Genomic DNA, 20,668 nt, shown 5'->3' with positions numbered 1-20,668 from the left:
AATTTCCTCTGTGAACTGGAGAAATTATGTAATATTATACCATGTACTTCCTAAGTTTTTCATGATATTAGAAACCATGAGGTTAAATCTAAGAATGTTGAGTCTACTGTTTTTTTTTTAATTTAAAATATAAAGTTATTAGATTTCCCTGGCAGTCCAGTGGTTAAGACTCTGCCCTTCCATTACAGGGGCAAGGGTTTAGTCCCTCTTTGGGGAACTAAGATCCCACATGCCTCACAGTGTGGTAAAAAAAAAAAATGAAGTTATCATCAATATGTTGGAAAAGTTGCATAAATATGAGTAAGAAATCAAAGATCTCAGCAGCTAAATTAATGAAATTCACACATCTCAGTACTTACCCTAGGTGTTTTAAGGGGATTCTTGGTCAGTAATTCCCCTCACTTTTCCAGGCCACAAATTAAGTAGTTAATTCATTTTATTGAGAAGTGAATGAAAGATTCAGAACTCTGAGAGACAAACATAATTTAAAAGACATCTTCAATAGAATCCCTTTTGCTGTCTACTCAAGGTAACATTAAATATTGATCAGTAATGTTATTGCTAGATTTTTTTTTCTTTTGTCTCAAAAGTCTCAATGGGTATAGTTGCCTAACCCCTCTCTTTAACCAAGATGATTCTCAGTAGACATCCAATTACGACATTTCCTTTCTCATTTAGACACTGAAAGGTCAACATTATTTTAATGGAAATATCACAAAGTAGCATGTATCTGTAATTTTTCAAGGCACAGAGCAAATGTAGGATTTTTCAAAGGTATCTTTTTTCTTTTTTTTCTTTTAGGAAAAATGGCCATAAAGATGACCATGCATTATATTTTTAAAATTTTTTTGTTTTTTAATTTTTACCATGTTGTGTTGGTTTCTGCCATGCAACAAAGTGAATCAGCCATAATTATACATATATCCCCTCTATCCTGAGCCCTCCTCCCTTCCCCCCATCATGCCCCTCTAGGACATCACAGACTGGGCTCCCTGTGCTATACAACAGCTTCTCATCAGCTAACCATGTATCATTACACATGATAGTGTATATTAGGGCTTCCCTGGTGCTCAGATGGTAAAGAATCTGCCTGCAATACAGGAGACCTGGGTTTGATCCCTGGGCTGGGAAGATCCCCTGGAGGAGGGCATGGCAACGCACTCCAGCATTCTTGCCTGGAGAATTCCATGGACAGAGGAGCCTGGCGGGTTATAGTCCATGGGGTGACAAGAGTCGGACATGACTGAGCAACTACGCACAGCACAGCAGAGTGTATACGTATTGATGCTACTTTCTCCATTCATCCCACTCACTCACTCCCTTTCCTACTATGTCCACAAGTTCATTCTCTAGACCTGAGTCTCCATTTCATCCCTGCGAATAGGTTTATCAATACCATTTTTTTCTAGATTCCATATATATGCATTAATAAACTGTATTTGTTTTTCTCTCTCTGACTTCCTTCTGTATAACAGGCTCTAGAAGGATGTAAATATTGGTGTTCTTTAAGAGACAAAGGTCAATGAAATAGTTCTCTGGATCACTTTCCTAACAATGTGGGTTGAAGCAGCCAGGATAGGTTTGGTGGCTATGTGGGATTAGGGATCAGGCTTCTTCAACCTTCTTGCGAAATCATGACATGCAGCTTCTACTCTGTGGGCCAACAGGACTGTTCTGGCTTCAGTCAGCACATCTGCATTTTAGCTGGTGGGAAGGGGATAGATGGAAGGAGAGAGCACCCTCCTTTCTGTGAAGGGTAGGACCCCAAAGTTGCATATATCATTCTAATTATTCTACTTACCTCCCACTGGCCAGAACTTATCCACATGGCTATACCAAGCTACAAGGGCAGCTAAGAAATATCAACTTTACTTATGTGGCTTTATGATAAACTAAAAACTCTATTCATGTGTAAGAAGATGAGAATGGAAATAAGGGGACAACTGGCAGTCCCATTCCCATGTATAAACAAGAAAGGAAAAGAAAGGAAAATGAAAATTGGGAAAGTTAAGAAAGGGAGAAAGAGAAGGAAAAGTCAAAGGTTGTTTTGGTAAAGGTAGACTATATTTTATGGTGTTTTCTTATTTGCTGTTGTTCAATTGATTCTGGTTGTCCAAATTTATTTCTCATCACTGCAATTTGCAATGCTATATAACAGACTTAAACTTCTCTTTATCTCTTTTCAGTAGCTCTTAATTATGGAATTCCTTTCAAAGAATAAATATTTGTGAGTGCTTTCTGCAAACCTGAAACTGTAGTAGGTGTCAGACGTACAGTGGAGAATAAGAAAGATGAGTCCCTACTTTCCAAGAATGATATGAAAGCATGAGGTGGGGGAACAGATACTAATCGAGTAATGGAAAAATGATGAATGATAAAAATGAGGGGCAGAGGGAGCTGTAGTAGCATAGGGGTAAGCACCCAGGCTTTGCTGGGGAGGCAATGATTTCTCCTCTTAAATGCCTTTCAAGTAAGACACCCACAGAAGCCTATTAGAAGCTGAGAATTATTTTTCTGGATTCTTTTGATCCCAAGAATGTTACATGTGAGCATGCTAAGTCGCTATAGTCATATCTGACTCTTAGTGACCTTATGGACTGTAGCCTGCCAGGCTCCTCTGTCCATGGGATTCTCCAGGCAAGAACACTGGAGTAGGTTGCCATGCCCTCCTCCAGGGGATCTTCCTGACCCAGGGATCAAGCCCACGTCTTTTACATCTCCTGCATTGGCAGGTTGGTTCTTTACCACTAGCGCCACCTGGAAAGCCTAGAGGCTAAATAGTCAAGTCCATTTAATTGAACCTAATGGAACAACCAGGTTGTCAGTATCTACTGTGTCTGAGATACTGGACCAGACACTCTGGGGGCTACAAAGGAAAACAAGAGAGGGTCTCACATCTTAAGTAGCTCATGCTCTAGTGAAGGAGACAACAGTGCAATTCGAGGCATCGTGATCAAAAGCTACAGTAGAGATGTCCACGAGGCCTCAAGGGAAAGGGAGATGAATGCTAACTTGGTGTGGGCTCAGTTTCAGGGAGAACATGGCATGCTAGCTGAGCCTTGAATACTGTGATTTGGTAGAAGGGTCTTTTAGGAGGACATAGCTGGAACAAAAGGCACAAAATGCAGGGTATGTTTAAGGACTGACTTTTAGTCAAAGGTAGCTGCTGGAGTGTTGGGGACAGAGGGCTGTTGTGTGACCCTAGACATGGAAGGTTAGAGTAGATGCAGGGAGGCCTGGATCACAACACTAAGGACTTTCTTCTGTAGGCCAGGGGAATTTGATAATCAGTTGTGCTCTGCTTTTAGATGCTAACCACAGAGAGGGGAAATCTGGGGCAAGAAAGCCAGAAAGGAGGGCTTTATTTTTTAAGTTTATTTTTTATTTCTGGCTGCACTGGGTCTTCATTGCTTCATGGGCTTTCTCTAGTTGTGGTGAGCAGGGGCTACTCTGTTGTGGTGCATGGGCTTCTCCTTAAGGTGGCTTCCTTTGTTGCAGAGCACAGGCTCTAGTACACGTGGGCTTCAGTAATTGTGGTGCATGGACTTAGTTGCTCCTCGGCATGTGGAATCTTCCTAGACCAGTGATCAAACTCAGGTCCCCTGCATTGGCAGGAGGATTCTTAGCCCCTGGACCACCAGGGAAGTATGAAAGGTGGGCTTTAAAATGTAAGGATGAAGGAGAGACATCTTAGTGAGGGGGCTGAGCATCTGTTTGGATGTTTGCAGGAGTGAGGATGGGGAGGAGAAGCACAGAGGAGAAGAAAACTCTGAGGTTTTAAACCTGAGTGATTGGGAGGAGGTTGCTGACATTTAGTGCTTCAGGGAAGAAAAGGAGACAAGAAGCGTTGGCTAAACACTCCTGGTTGTCTACCCAACAGCCATGTCACTGCTCTTCACAGAGCCCGATTTTGTCAAATGTCAACCTTTCTCAGCCCCTTAGGAGTGTCCTAATTGGTGTAAGCCAGTCAGCTCAAGGCATTGCCCCTGCAGACTGTCAATGGTTTAGGGGTGGACATGGCACTTAATTGGCCCTACCCTATTGAGTGCATATTCCAGGTTTGGGAATGCACACTCCATGTGACAAGTGCACAGCAGAGTCAGGTAGCTAGACACTGAGATGGAAAAGGGAACCCCCAGGGAACTGAAAAGACCAAGATAATCTTAAAGAGACAAGAGCTGAGAAAATCAACCCCAGCAAATTGCTTATGAAGCCCCTCCCTTCACCTATACATGTATAGACCTGGCCCTAAATAGATTGCTGAAGACTATGGGAACTGAACTGTGACAGGCCACCATGCTGGCCTCACACTGGTCCCTGGATGGCACATACAGTAGCCCTGCAGGCTCAGAGAATTCAACTGTCATTAGAACTGCAACCCACAGAGGACTGGTCAGAACCTGTGACCTGAACCCAACCAGATCAATTGTCTGCTAAGACAGAAATATAAAAATGCTCCATAGGATTGAAACAAGATCCTGAGCCTCATTACATAACAATCAGAATATCAAATCTACAATCCAAAATTACCATCGTACAAAGAAACAGGGACATGTCAACTCACAGGAGACAAGGCAAGTGAGAGAAGCCAACAGATTTTGGAATTATAACTTTAAAAATATTATTTATTTATTTATGGCTTTGCAGGCCTTCTCTAGTTTCAGAGAGCCAAGGCTACTCTTTGTTGTGGTGAGTGGGCTTCTCATTTTGGTGGCTTCTCTTGTTGCGAAAGATAGGCTCACTAGCTGTGTTGCATCAGCTTAGTTGCCACGGGGCATGCGGAATCTTCCTAGACCAGGGACTGAATTCGAGTCCCCTGTATTGGCAGGAGAACTTTTTTTTTTTAATTTATTTTATTTTTAATTAGAAGATAATTGGTGTTGGAGAAGACTCTTGAGAGTCCCTTGGACTGCAAGGAGATCCAACCAGTCAATCCTAGAGGAAATCAGTCCTGAATATTCATTGGAAGGACTGATGCTGAAGCTGAAACTCCAATACTTTGGCCACCTGGTGCGAAGAATTGACTCATTGGAAAAGACCTTGATGCTGAGAAAGATTGAAGGCAGGAGGAGAAGGGGACGACAGAGGGTGAGATGGTTGGATGGCATCACCGACTCAATGGACATGAGTTTGAGCAAGCTCTGGAAGTTGGTGATGGACAGGGAGGCCTGGCATGCTGCAGTCCATGGGGTCTCAAAGAGTCGGACACGACTGAGTGAGTGAACTGAACTGAGAAGATAATTACTTGACAAAATTGTGATGGCTTCTGTCATACCTCAACATGAATCAACCATAGGTATGATATGTCCCCTCCCTCTTAAACCTCATTCCCACCTCCCTCCCCATCTCACCCCTATAGGTTATCACAGAGCACTGACTTGGGTTCCCTGCATCATACAACAAATTCCCACTGGCTGTCTATAACCACTGGACTACCAGGGAAGTCCTGGAATTATAACTTTTAAGTGGCTAATATATAAATGCTCTAAGAAGTGAAGGTAATCATTCTTGAAGAGAATGGAAAGATAGAAAGTCTCAGCAAAGAAATAGAGGATATAAAAAGAACCAGATGGGAATTTCTGAACTAAAAAAAATACAATAGCCAAAATAAAAAGCTCCCCAGATGGACTGACTAGTAGAATGGATATAACAGAAGAGTCAGTACATTAAAAGAAAAGTCAATAAAAATTATCCTTTATGAACAACAGAAAAAAAAAGATTTGGCCAGGGTAGGGAGAGCATAACCCCTCTTTCTCCTGTGGGAGTATATCAAAAGGTCTAACATTCATGTCATCACAGTCCCAGAAAAAGAGTAGAAGAAAGAAACTTAATTAAAAATATTTGAAAGAATAATGACTGAAAATTTCCCTAATTTTGAAAATGAGCAACAGAAATACAGGATAAGAATAAAGAACAAGGCAAACAAAATGTCATAGAAGACAACCAGGGACTGAAAAGATTCTGGTCATATGAATGCCCACTACCGCTCCTTACTTACTGTGAGACCTTGGGGAATTTTGCTTATCTTTCTGAGTCTCAGTTTTTTCATCTGTAAAATAGGTAGAGTAAGACTTACCTAAAATAAGGCTATTGTGAAGATTGAATCGAGTGTTCTAAATAAAAGATTTAGCACAATTCCTGACTCACTAGAAGTGCTGAACAAATAATAGTTTTTTGAAAAAGAGAAACAGAGTGGGCAGCAAAGAAGCCAAGGAAGATGAGGACGGAAAAGAGACAGTAGGGTTATCCACAAGGGAGATGATTATCTGAGATGATTTTGGTAGCATAACCAGAGCAGGAACCAGACTATTGTGAGTTCAGGAGTAAATGAGAGCCGCGGGAGGGGAAGTCAGCACAAACATATTTTTGACGAAGTTTGATGGTAAAAGGAAGGTGAGATCTAGAAAGCTTGCTTTCGAATCCAAAGTTGGTGGAATATTCCTTTTTCAAGATGGAGAATTTGATCCTGTTTCTTTAAACTGAAGAGAAGGTGCCCAAGAGAGAAAGCGATAAATGACTAAGGAGAGAAATAGGACGCCTGATGGCACATGGCCTTGGAAGAGACAGAAAGTAATTGGATCAAACCCACAGTGGTTTGTGTGTGTGTGTGTGTGTGTGTGTGTAAGTTTTAGTTGTTGCAGTGGCTTAAAGCATAAATAACAAGCTTATTATAAAAGAAGGTGTATGGTTACCATGGTTTGTTTATTGTTCTAAAACAGAAGCTCCAGTACTCTGGTCACCTGATGAGAAGAGCTGACTCACTAGAAAAGACCCTGATGCTGGGAAAGACTGAGGGCAGGAGGAGAATGGGGCAGCAGAAGATGAGATGATTGGATGGCATCATCGACTCGATGGACGTAAGTTTGAGCAAACTCTGGGAGATAGTGAAGGACAGGGAAGCCTGGTGTGCTGCAGTCCATGGGGTTGCAAACAGTTGGACATGACTGAGTGACTGAACAGCTAAAACAGAGATTCTCAGTACGGTCCTTGAAGAAAATGATAATATCTGTAAGATATCTTGGAATAAACCATAGGAAGGCTGGAGGCAATTTTCTATAGCTTGGTGAAAAAATTTTAGTGTGTTTTTATATTATATAATTATGATAATAAAATTAAAATGTAACGTACTAGGGAAGATATTCAATATTGAATTTATATAAAACTTCCATGTAAAATATTCTCAAATTATTTACCTAGAAACTTAGGCTTCCTTCTCTGAACATAACTTTAAGATTATATACCTGGACTTCGCTGGTGGTACAGTGGATAAGAATCCGCCTGCCAGTACAGGGGACATAGGTTCAATCCCTGGTCTGGGAAGGTTGCACATGCCTTGGAGCAACTAACCCAAATGCTGCAACTACTGAAGCCCATGCGCCTAGAGCTTATGCTCCTCAGCAAAAGAAGCCACTGCAATGAGAAGCCTGCACACTGCAACGAAGAGTAGCCCCTGGTCACAGCAATGAAGACCCAGCAAAACATAAATAAATAATATTTTAAAAAAAGATTATATGCCTGAAAGAGTTATCAATATCTCTTTGTGTTGACTTTTTAATGATCATCTCTTATTAGTCAACATGAATGAGAAACTTTGTTCATATAATTTGCTAATTTTAAATATTTAGTTTTTAATCTTTAAAATGTATAATAGTTGCCAAGAGAATCTAACAGCTCTTTCATTCTTTCATAGACAAATGTGATACTGAAATTTGCTGTGATAATGCAAATAGATTTTTCAAATCAATGTAGCTTTTTCCTATCATGTGCTTCAAAGAAGTGATGAAGCTCTTTAATGTGAAGAAAAGACTGGTGTTATCTGAGCAGTCACCTTGCAAGTAGTGAATGTTGTTAAAAGAATCCATCAGCACAAAAACATGGCTGCATCTCCTGTGTGTCAGGACCAAGATTTCAAGCTGCTGGCTGGTGAAGCGCCTGCCCTGAGCCCCTTCGAGCTGTGATCTGGGCCCATGGGCACTTGGTACCCAAACCCCTCCAGCAGCTCCATGATCCCAGGGCTACAAGGCAGAGATGTGCTCTGCCCTGGCTAGAGGGCACCCCTTCGGTTGGTTTAACAGATTGGCACAAAGCAAGGTGTGTGGGATGTGGCCGGTTGTGCTCATTGCTAATAGTGGTCTCATAGTCAGAATTATTCTGCTTGGGACTCTCTCTTGAGTCTCCAAGGAGCCTCTTGATTGTAGGTGACTAGATACAAGTGGCCACACCAGACCTTCCCTGACTGCCGGTAGTCAGTATTTTACAGAGCACCTGAGTCCCACTCTCAGCGCAACAGTGGACGGCATGAGGCACACCATGGAAAGCTCCAGTCTGGAAAGCCCAAGGAAGAAAGTATTGACATTAATAAAAGAGTGAAAAGAATGACTTAATGTATGAAAGATGCACACATATAGGGGCTACTCAGCTAGCTCAGTGGTAAAGAACCTGCCTGGCGATGCAGGAGATGCAAGAGACACAGGTTCAATCCCTAGGTTGGGGAGAGCCGCTGGAGTAGGATATGGCAACCCACTCCAGTATTCTTGCCTGGAGAACTCCATGGACAGAGTTGCCTGGCGGGCTATAGTCCATGGGGTCGCAAAGAGTCAGACATGAGTGAGCGACTGAGGACACCTGCATGCATGCACACATGCACATTTATATTAAGATAAATATCTGAAAATTACTGGGTTTTCTATTTACTGACAATAACTAGTGATGAAACATAATGGAGAAAAATATTGCATTCCCAATAGCAACAAAAGTGATGAAATACCTAAGCATAACTTAACAAGAACTATGAAAGATTTATATGAATAAATGACAAGATTTTACTACAAGATATAAAAGAAGACTTCAATAAATAGAACCATACTGTGTTCTTGGATTGGAGAACTGAATATTATAAAAACCGTCAATTTCCTGCCAAATTAATTTATAGTTATAATATAACTCCAATCAAAATCCCAATAGGGTTATTTTTGGAATATGACAAAATCATTCTAAAATGCAGCTGGAGGACAACAGGCAATAGTAACTAATGTATTTTGAGAAAACAAAACAAAACAAAACAGGTGGATGGCAGAGAGGGATTAGTTTTCCCAGAAAGTGAAAGACAACAGAAGAACACTAATGCTTTCAATTTGTTTCTATTACTGGTATAGTTTAGTGAAACAGAATAGATAGGCCAGAAACAGACTAAGGTTTGATCACCAGGTAGGGAAGATGCCCTGGAGGAGGGCATGGCAACCCACTCCAGTATTCTTGCCTGGAGAACCCCATGGACAGAGGAGCCTGGAGGGCTACAGTCCATAGGGTCTCTAAGAGTCCAACATGACTGAAGGGATTTAGCACAGCAGGGCCTGAGTTCACGTGATGATATGATAATGATAAAGATGGTGTCACAGAAAGGACTCAAGTGGAAGATTCTCCGATGAATGGTGCTGGATATTTATTGGTGTGGATGGGAGGGGCTGGACAAAGGGAGGGAGAGAAACTGTTCCTAAATGTGTGTTTCTGTGCACAGAGTCTTCACCTCGAGTCCCATGTCCACTTCTCTCCCAAGTCCTCTCTTTCTCCTCCCTAGAGTGAGAGGAGGGAAATACTTCACGGATGAGTTTGGAAGAGGAAATACAGTGTTAAGTTGCTCAGGCTCCTCCTCTCTTGGAACTGCTGGGCTGCAGACTGCTGCTCTGCCCTTTGCTCTGTGGCCCCTTATTGAGGAAGTTCTTGCTCCTATCTGATGGGAATTCACTGGGGTCTAGCACAGCCTGCTTCCCAGGTGGCGCTAGTGGTAAAGAACTTGCCTGCCAAAACAGGAGACATAAGAGACTAGGGTCTGGAAGATCTCCTGGAGAAAGGCATGGCAACCCATTCCAGTATTCTTACCTGGAGACTCCCATGGACAAAGGAGCCTGGTGGGCGACACAGTCTATAGGATCTCAAAGAATTGGACACAACTGAATTGACTTGGAAGGGCTTGAGTTCACATGACTCCAACAATTTAGTCCAGGGGTGAGGTGTATTAACCGGTTATTTTGGCTGTTTATCTAAAATTACATGCTCTAATCAGCTTTACCCATAAATAAAGAAGACAACATCTGGCTGCATTGTGCATTGTGTCTTTATCTCTTAATAAGTTTCCAACTCATGATGGGGAAAGGATATTATTTGTTGGTCCATCTAAAACTCCAAAATTGGACCAAGTGGTTGACTGTTTGGGGGAAAAATTCATATCATAGCACATGCAAATATATGAAGAATAGCTTTTAAAAATGTCAAACTATTAGAAACAAAAACTGGAAAATAATATAAAATTTCTGGATCAGAGAAGACTCTCCATGGTTACAAACGAAAGTAAAGATCCAAAAGGCAAAGATACAAAGCTCTAACAAGATTTAAAAATGGCATGTACATATTAAGAAGAAAAAAATGAATGAAAAGGCAACTTTCAAGCCAGAAAATTATTTCTAGCAAACATTACACACAGTTACTGCCATAGATTTCTCAATAACATAAACAAAATGACCAAGAACATGAATATCTCAATAGATGAATGGGGAGAGATATTTAATAGGCAATCCACAAAAGTAATAGTACATATAGCTAATGAAAACATGAAAAATATCATATTCACAAATGATCAAAGAGATGCAATTAAAATGAAACACTATTCTTTGTGTATCCAGTTGAAAAAAATGAGAAAACAAAAATACTAGTACTGGTGAGGGTATAATGAAGTGATCACTGTGACTAATAGGAACATAAATCAGTACCATTTTTCTGAAAAGAAATTTGGCTACATTTATCATGAGTCTTAAAATGCTTAGACCTTTTGACTTCAATAAATCTAGGAATCTACCACTAGGAATTTGCAGAAATGTCAAATAAAGATTTATGTGCCTAGGCTTTTATGATAAAATAAATGGAAAAACATATGGATGTCCAACATTAGTGAAAGTAAGTACATTATCATAGAAGATTATATGACCATCAAAATTATTCTACAAAGTGGTTTAAAATTACCTAAGAAACTAAAATACCTCAACAACAAACTTATAACCCTATTAAAACAAAATCATTTAAGGCAGCTTGTGAGTAGATTTAAAATTCAGCAAGACTGCCTAAGTTAGAAGTAGGTGAGGGAAAGAGGCCAAAAGAGTAGGGACAAAATAGAGCTGGAAAGAACCTATTACAAAAATGAAAACAATTGCTCAAGTCTGAACATTGGCTGTGGTTGGGCAACAAGTCTGACTCTACACAGATACAAAAGGGAAAGATGTTTTGGAACATCACAGTGTGGAATTTGCTAGGGAGGCAACATGAGATAAATACAAAGATTGTTGTTGTTTAGTTGCTAAGTCATATCCAAGTCTTTTGCGACCCTATGGACTGTAGTCTGCCAGGCTCCTCTGTCCATGGGATTCTCCAGGCAAGAATACTGGAGTGGTTTGCCGTTCCCTTCTCCAGAGGATCTTTTTAACCCAGGGATTGAACCCATGTCTCCTGCTTGGCAGGTGGATTCTTTACCCCTGAGCCACCTGGGAAGCCCACAGAGATTGTTAGTCATGATTAAAGTCACATATGATTTCAGGAATATGATTTTGTAGAGGATCTCCTTGGCAGGCCTCTGTGATTTTCTCCAGTGAATCTCAGCAGCTTGAAAATAGCAGAAGCCACAACATCAGAGGCTGAGAAAATGAGTGTTGGGTAGATTCAAGTTTGAAAATGGACACAATGAAGGTGGGAGAAAACCAGGGTGGTAAAAGCATCTGGGGTGCTGGGTTAGGCAATTGTTTATTCACTCAATAAAAAGTTACCCTTTTTGACACATACTGTATGCCAGGCACTGTCCTAGTGATTCTTGGATACATCAGTGAACATAACATTAAGGTCTCTCTATATGAGAGTGGATGGGGAGGGAACACAGCATAAATAATAATCACAATAGCACTGCTGTGCTCAATCATATCCTACTCCTTGCGACCCCCTGGGCTTTAGCCCACCAAGCTTCTCAGTCCTGGAGTTCTCCAGGCAAGAATATTGGAGTGGGTTGCCAGTCCATTCTCTATGGGATCTTTCTGACCCAGGGATCGAACCCTGGTCTCCTGCATTGCAAGCAGATTCTTTACTATCTGAGCCACCAGGGACTCTCCAATAATCACAAGACATGTGTGTGCATAATTAGGAACAACAGAAGTGATTGGGCAGAGTGTGGGGCATTGGGAGTGTGGACTAGGACTGGGTAAGGGTGTGTGATCGGGGAATGAAACTTAGTGGAGGTGAGGGATGAGTCAGGAAGATGTCTGGACCACCAGGATCTGGAACAGGCAGAGAGGAAAGAGAGGTGAGACAAGGACCTAGGTCTTAGATGGAGAGAGTGAGAAGGTCTGGGCACAGCTCATGTGGGAAAGAGAGAGAGAAATCACGAAGCTGTCCCAAGAGTGGGGAATTCCTGAGCTTGGGATCTTAGCTATTCACAACTCTTAAATTCATTTTCCTTACAGAATTATCAATATGTTAAGATTTTCCAGTTACTCTTTTCTTTCTTTGTTTCTTCTTGTTTGACTGTTGTAATGGCTGAAGAATCTTTACTTAAATACAGGCTAGGTTTTCCCCCTCAATTTTGGTTTAATAAGATCAGAACAAGTCAGAAATCTCCAAAGGAAAATTCTTCAGGAATACGATTTGATAAATACCTGATGTCTCCAAACATGTTGAGAGGAATTTAGAAGAGTGATGGAGAATTTGTGGTCAAATTGTTAGAAAGCATGTTGAAAAATAATCAAATAAAAATAGATAATTATTAACTTTAGAGGATACACAAAGCTGTACAGGAAAGGGCATATAAATCACAGTACAACTTCTGACTCAGTTTGAATAATGTCATCAGAATGAGTGAGCAAGAGGAACTCAGTAAGGGGGAGGCAGTGGACAGACCCCAATCAGACTCAGCACCTGGGAGCTGTCTGAACCATGCACAAAGGGGAGCATGGGCCAGCTTGGTACCAAACCGAGAATCACAGAGTCTGATTCTCCCAATATGACCACCACTGGCCTGCGACCCTTTACAGAGATTTCATCTGCTTGCTAAAGAATTGGTCCAAAACGGCTTGCAAAAAATATCCCAGCGGGTTCTTGACAAACCCCCAAATGGGATGGGAAAGAGTTAAACAGGATTGGATTGTCAACAAATGATATGTAAGAACATCAACATAAAAAGCTTTTATGTCTGTCTCAATTATTTAATCTCTGACAGTTCAGATGTTTATCTTCCCTGCCCCGGTGTTAATAAACACTGACATCTGAAGTGAAGTGAGCTGTTTCCACATCCTTCAGAAATGGAAATGGAGGTGTTGAGGGGGTGTAGATGAATTCAGCTCCTTTTTAGTTGTTTCCAGCAGGAAGTTGTTCTAAATAACCTGTGACATTACCAGAAACAGGAGAGGTTGCAAGGTTTTTTTACATGGAGTGAGGATTCCAGGGGGAATGAACAATCAGAAGTTTTCGTAGGAAAAAAAATGATAATGGATGGAGATGGTGAAAGATATTCTAAGGAATATAGAATTAAGAATATGTGAGATACCAGAAACCAAGAGAGACTTGCCTTATGGACTATGGTTTAGGGGTATAAGGAATTATGGTATTAACTGGTCTCTAGCTTCCAGAGAGGAAAAGCAAAGACCCTCAGTGATATCAGTCTAATAACTGGTCACACTTAGAGACTGGGGCTACAGGCACCACCTTTACTGGTAATACAGCAAAACTCTGCAAATCCATGATTCTCTGTGATCCTGGAGGCTCCTCTTCCTGCAAGGCTAGGAAGGGAACTCTTTGTTTCCAAGAATGCTCACATCTTGCAAAAATTAGCAGTGGTGCTCAGTGGCTTGGAAGTCTCTGTGTAGTCATTGTAATTTGGGATATTGTCTATGATAGGAATAATGAACATCACCCATTTAAAAAGACTGTATTCATTTTATCAAGTAGTTGTAGAAGTTTATAGTTATAACTTTGTTTTATTTCACATCATTGTGGCCCCTGTGATGTATGAAATGGTGAAATTCAGAGAGAAGACAACCCCAATTATGAATTTCCCTAAGGGAAAATAGGTCATGCTTTTTAACATAATTACAGCTGAGCATATATGTGTGCTCAGTCATTTCTGACTCTTTGCGACCCCGTGGACTGTAGCCCACTAAGCTCCTCTATCCATAGGATTCCCCAGGCAAGAATACTGGAGTGGGTTGCCATGCCTTTTTCCAGGGAATCTTCCTGACCCGGGGATCAAACCCATGTCTCTTGAGTCTCCTGAACTGGCAGACCGATTCATTGCTACTAGTACTCCATATACAGAAAGAAAATCCCTAAGAAAACACATCAACTATTGACAGTGAATTTTTAATTGCTTGTTCAGATGTTTCTTTGATTTCTAAAATGTATACAATAAGCATAAATTATTTTATAATAAAAAAACAACAGAGGTTGTTTTGGAACAGAAACACAGAACTTTTTTCTCTACAGCTGAATCAGAACAATCCCCAAATTCTCTGTCATGTGGGATAAGGATGCAATTACACCATAATTTTAAAATAGAAAATACTGAAGAGTAAGTACTTGGGATATGGGAGGAAGTGTCTTCAGTTACCAGGTGTTGGAAATAAGGTCAAAAGCAAGCAGTTCACAGGAAATGTGGCTGCTGTCTTGTCTACAAGAATTCAGTTTGCCTGGAAGTAGTCACCCATCAATTGTAAGCTACCCCAGATTTATGCAATCCAGAAAAAACTTTGATTGCTTCACTCACTTTGTCTGGAAGGTTCTTCTGGATAGGAGCCCTGACCTTGTCTCAGTACTGAAAACCAAGAGAGAAAGTGCAAGCCTAACTTTCTTCTTGCCTCAGTCTTGCTTTATAGATGCATTTGATGGAAACATCTGTTCTTCAGGTAAAGTGTAAATATTTTAAATACTCATGGGTCAGACATTACCAGTGCTTTAATTTTTTAAACAATTATTTATTTTTGGCTGTGCTGGGTCTTCATTGTGGCGTGCAGGCTTAGTTGCCGTGTAGCACACACGGTCTTAGTCCCCCGACCAGGGATTGAACTCGTGTCTCCTGCACTGGAAGGCAGATTCTTGCCACTGGACCACCAGAGAAGTCCCCCTATCACTGCTTTCAGATCAGCTTTTGGAAATGAAAATTTCAAAGTCCTATTTGATAAGATAGAGGGTTCTACTTTGGTTCCCTCCAGCAATTCAATGAATAGCAGTTATGTCAGGACCTTTACAGTTGACTTGGCTCTGTATTGTCTCAGTGACTTTAGGAGAATCACCTTGGTCTCTGCTTCTGACATCTGGTTGCTTGCCTTCCAGATGACCCCCAATATTTCCTGCCTCCTCCTATCCATACCCTTGGATATTCCCCTCCCACTCTGTACCAGGTAAATAAATGGGTATTTTTATGTATATTCTATTGCAAGAAACTGAGCTCAAAGGAGTTAAGTATCTTGATTAGTATAATGGGCTAAAGCTGATATCAAATCCAAGACTTAGTTCACCTTCTCATGATGCTGTTCTTTGAAAGGAGAGGAAATGAAATGAATGGAATCAGGTGTTTTCCACTGATTCAAACGGTTGCTCACAGGGTTAAGCAGTGCTCTCCCACCCAGTGGCAATATACAAACACATATTTACCCTTTCAAAATTCTTTTCAATTAAATACATTAATAAATGATGAGTAACATCAAGAGGCATGTGTACCTTGCCTCCTGTCTTTTTAATTAATCAACCCACCCCCTCTTATTCTGGTACAGAGATAGATTTACATAATATCTTTGTTGCCATGGCTGATATTGCCCTTTGTTAGTTAACTCTTAAAGGGAGAGTTGTGTAAAAGCCTGTAAATGACCACATGAATTATTCATAAGGGCTCAACTCAAGTCATGCATATAAAATGGTTATTAAGATCACAACCTTTACTATCTTATTCTTGTATAAAGATCTCCACACAGGGCTCGCTAGCCTAGGCTGCAGCTCTCTCGTGGCATGAAATGGAGCTTGATTTATTGGTTTGAACTAATTTACAAAATGGAGACCAGTAACCAAGAAAATCAAGTTGTATAAACACAGTTGGCATCTGGCAAATGATAATTATACACTTTTTAAAGTTTCCTTGTACCTTGTAGAACATTATATAAAGCTCAGTGGGCATAGTGAATGATGAAATCTAATTCCTTTTCCTCCTGCCCAGCCAAGAAGAACCAGTTTGAGACTGGTGAATGGATGTGCTGGGAAGTTCAGAAGGTACCAGAGGAGATTCATATTCAAACCTCATCTCCTGTTGTCCAACCTTAATCTCCATGAAGCCTTTGAAGATCAAACTGAGGGACAGTCCATTGCTAACTTTAGAAAGATGGTGATACAGTTAGTTCAAACCCATCTTCTCACCAAATGCTTAGGCTCTTAAAGATTCAAGGATACCTCACTGAGGGTGTCTTGTCTGTTTTTTCGTCTGAGACTCTAAACTCTGGGCTTCCCAGGTGGCGCTAGTGGTAAAGAACTCACTTGTCATTGCAGGAGACACAAGAGATGCAGGTTTGATCTGTGGGTTGTGAAGATCCCCTGGAGGAGGAAATGGCAGCACACTCCTGTGTTCTTGCCTGGAGAATCCCATGGACAGAGGAACCTGGCGGACCACGGTTTGTAGGGTCACAAAGAGTCAGACACGACTGATTGACTTAGCATACACACTAACTAAACTGTAGCATCGCCTGTTGGAAAAGGGCATCCCTACGTGGTTTGATTGGATCTTATTTGGGAGAATTTGGTTTTGTTTTTCAACCTAAGTATAGCTTGTTGATGCTTTCTGATGACGGTAATGGGAAAAATCAAGATTTAGGTCAGCTGGCATGCATGCCTAGTATAAGCCATGGCTATCCTCACCAGGCTTCCCGTCCCTGATGTGGTCTCCCTGCCTCCCTGCTCACTCCTGCCCATTTCCACACAGCAGCTGAAACCACTGATGGCTTCTTGTCACACTTAGCATAAAGTCCAAGCTGCTCATCCTGGCCTGTGATGCCTCTATGATATGGCCCTGCCTGGCTTTCCTAACTAATTTTGTACTACCCTCCCCTTGCCCATCACTTTCCAGCCAGTTTCCTTTTAGTTTTTTGAACATATTAAGCTTGCTTCTACCTTTGGTCTTATTCCTTTTGCCTGGAATGAACCCAATGCCGTATCATTGCCTTTCCAGCTCCTTCCTGTCCTTTCCGTTTCTTATTAAAAGTCACTTCTCTGGAGCATCCTTCCCTGACCACTCAATCTGAATTAGTAGTTTGAGCACATAACTTGGTTTCATTTTCATCTTATTACATCCTGAAATTTCCTTGTTTATCCAATCTATTTTAGTGTCTGGCTTTCCCCTACCAAACCGTAAGCTCCAAAGACAGGAACCTTTTATATAGAACACTGGTTGGCACTAGCAGACACTCAGTGTTTGTTGAGCAAATGAATGAATAAATGCCTTTGTTTTTGTTTGCATCAGTTATTTTAGAAAAATATGTTGGTCTCTTTTGATTTGAATTGAGTTCAGTCATTTTGTAAAAACTAATCTTTCCTAGTTAAAGTCAATTCATAGTTTATAAGTTAGCGTGGGCTTCCCAGGTGGCTCAGTGGGTAAAGAATCCACTTGAAATGCAGGAGACGCAAGAGATGCCAGTTCAATCCCTGGGTTGAGAAGATCCCCTGGAGGAGGGCATGGTAACCCACTCCAGTATTCTTGCTTGGAGAACCCCATGGACAGAGGACCCTGGTGGGCTACAGTTCATAGGTTAGCAAAGAGTTGGATATGACTGAGCACATACCTTTCACATGTACAATTCAAATCTCTGACTCAGATACTTGCAAACATCATTCGAGTTACAATGACTTGTTCTGAGACTGCCTTCCTTTGCCTTCATGAGGGCTCCAAGGACCCAACATAAGACCTGCGTTTTCTGTAAGTTTATTGACCCACAGAATTGCTGTCCTCCTCAACTCCCCACTCCTTTTATAGTACTGAGTATTCCACTCATCATCCCTTAGAGATGATCATTAACTATTAGATAATCTCTGCTCTATTGGGGGGTGGGATTTGCAGGTAAGTTGCTAACTCTTTGAAGATGGCATGAGGATCCTTGTCCCTTTCTTTCTCCTGAGCTTCTGTCTTAGACCCTTTCACACTGTGCTTGTCCTATGGATAGTCTGTTGACCTGCAGAACACAACTCCAGTGGCTTTTCCTCCAGCTTTGTTTATTTTTAAATGAGTGTCAACTCTTAGCAGTGGTGGGGTCCCAGAACAGTGTGCCCCTAATTTTGGCCATGATCTATGGCAGTGGGCAGGGCAGAGTTCAAAGTGGGGGCTGAATAGTAGAGTGCTTCCCCTTTTCCTTGTGGTTGAGAACACCCAGTGAAGTCATTCTTAGCTAGAAATGAGTTGTAAAAAGGCAACAACTAGATTCCTTTATCTCCCAGAATAGCTTTTCCCGAAAGAGGGAGATTTTTGCAGCTGAGATAAAGCCTAATTTTAGCTGACGCTGTTGGGCATGAGTTGGGCACCCTGGACCATGACATTCTCCCTCCATGGCCAGGGACCCATGAGCATCCCTTGCCAGATAAATGATGATGCATTAACAACCAACTCTAGACATCTTCTTCCCCTGGAAAGGGGTTTGAATCTTGGAATAAACCATGTCCTTAGTATAAAGATACGTGTTGCAGTCCATGGGGTTGCAAAGAGTTGGACATGACTGAGCGACTGAACAACAACAATAAAATGGTGAAAATCTCACTTTTCTTCACAGCAGACAAAATTTCCTCTCCCTGTGGGAAAACTGTTACTCTTAAGTGATTCTTTTTAAAAGATATGTGGCAGGAGGGCAGGCATCTGAGTTATAATCTTAGGTCCTGACACTGCCTTCTAAGGAAGGTACATTCCAACAATTAAAAAGTGCAAGGACAGTTTCTTCCCCCGGTTCTTTCTCACTGGCAAGATGTTTCTTCTCTCCTACAGATTAATCCTTTCATCTTAAAAGCCTTTCTGTACTGTACTTATATTAAAACATAACTCTCCCTGACAGGGATGGACCCAAAGACATCCATCAAGGGATAGGTTATGGATGTGGTCCTTCATGTACACTGCTTGGAGGCCTGTAATAATGTAACAATGTATAGATTGGAATTGACCACATTACATTTTTCATGATTGTCACTCCACCAAGTAGACAGGGACCCTAGAGAGCAGACACCTTTTCTTAGCCATCTTTTCACCTCCAGGGCCTAGTCCAGTGCCTGGCACACAATGGATCCTTCAGAAATATTTCTGAATGAATGACCAACAGTGTTAGATGCTTCCAAGTCTAGAAGCCAGCTGAACCAAAGAGTAGCACACAGATGCTGGCACAAGAGTAGCGAGGAGGGGGTCTCCACAGAGAAAGGGAAGAGGACCCCAAGACTTCGGAGTCGTTTGCCCGTGGTGGCACACAACACAGACGGTGACAAGGAGAGCTGCCTCAGTAAGGAGAGAGTGAAGATTCTTGAGAGATGCATTCTGTCCTACTGACAAGCCCAGGACCCTCCTTCTGGGGCTGTGACGACTGAGTAAAGCTGTTTCATCTCCTCACTCATCCGTAAAATTCTTCCTTGGCTACAGCATTTGGAGTGTGAATTATAAAGATAACCCTGGGAACAGCACCTTCACTAAACTGAGGGAATTAATCTGGGCTTCAGGATGGGCTGTGCCTGAGATAATGGCAACTTGATTTTCTCAGGTCAAATCTCCCCCTGAAAGGTGAAAACCGTATTTCCTTGCTGACCCCATGCTGAGGGCTGAGGCTGGTAGTGGCTGCTGCACGGCCACAGGACGGTCCCCATGGTGCACAGGATGATAGAACAGTGGGCCCCTGTATAACCACCCCCACCCCATGGCTTCCCACACGGAGTGAGGCAGGATCCTGGGGCCTTGGCTGGGATGGATTGTCCCCTAAAGCACAGGACAGTCAGCTCCTCAGAAGGCATTTCAAAAAGAGTTTTCAGCATGCTGTCAAGATGCGTACTTGTCACCAAGTGGTGTGTGGGTTCCTCTGGCAATGTTCTTGCTAGGAGCCATTGCTACTTCTGTCATGACAACAGCAACTACTAATCTTCTTCGGAAGCGCTTAGTTTGTGCGAGGCATAGTTCTGAGTGATTGTGCACGTACATATGCGCTCATTCGCTTCATTGTCCGACTCTTTGAGACCCCATGGACGGTAGCCCACCAGGCCCCTTTGTCCATGGGATTCTCCAGGCAAGAGTACTGGAGTGGGTTGCCGTTTTCTTACTCTGGGGGAATCTTCCCAACTCAGGGACTGAACCCTCTTCTCTTGTGTCTCCTGCATTGGCAGGAGGATTCTTTACCACTAGTGCCACCTGGGAAGCCCCAGGTGATCGTTCATGTATGAATTCACCTAATCCTCACAGCACCCCTGTGAGGCAAGGACTATAAGCTTCCCCGATTCACAGATGGGAACAGATAAAGATGGGCACAGTTTCAGGGCTGTACCTTAGGGGTCCTTTTCTCATTTGAGAGTAATGTTTGTATAACAAGGCTGGGCTTTTGGGTTTCCCATCTCAGGGAATCTCTGTCTGACTGGTTCCACATCCTGACTG

The 20,668-nt window shown here is 41.9% G+C and overlaps 1 long non-coding RNA gene across 5 annotated transcripts in view; it reads left to right on the top strand.

Annotated features, from left to right (window-relative positions):
• Positions 1-20,668, top strand: part of LOC145538526 (uncharacterized) — a 93,011-nt gene that overhangs the window by 26,156 nt on the left and 46,187 nt on the right. For 3 of the 5 annotated variants that reach the window (XR_014076977.1, XR_014076978.1, XR_014076980.1), the window contains one exon: positions 6,720-6,857. This is a non-coding gene — a long non-coding RNA (uncharacterized LOC145538526). Of the gene's footprint in view, positions 1-6,719; positions 6,858-14,887; positions 14,931-15,357; positions 15,426-16,234; positions 16,469-16,560; positions 16,683-20,668 lie in introns of those variants that run through there. The other 2 variants (XR_014076983.1, XR_014076979.1) reach the window with 2 other exon arrangements.

Source organism: Giraffa tippelskirchi, chromosome 2 (assembly GCF_054371585.1).
Source record: "Giraffa tippelskirchi isolate mGirTip1 chromosome 2, T2T-mGirTip1v1.2.pri, whole genome shotgun sequence".
Lineage (NCBI taxonomy): Eukaryota > Metazoa > Chordata > Mammalia > Artiodactyla > Giraffidae > Giraffa > Giraffa tippelskirchi.
The sequence above is the reverse complement of the archived record's forward strand: the minus strand, read 5'-3'. Positions and strand labels throughout refer to the sequence as shown.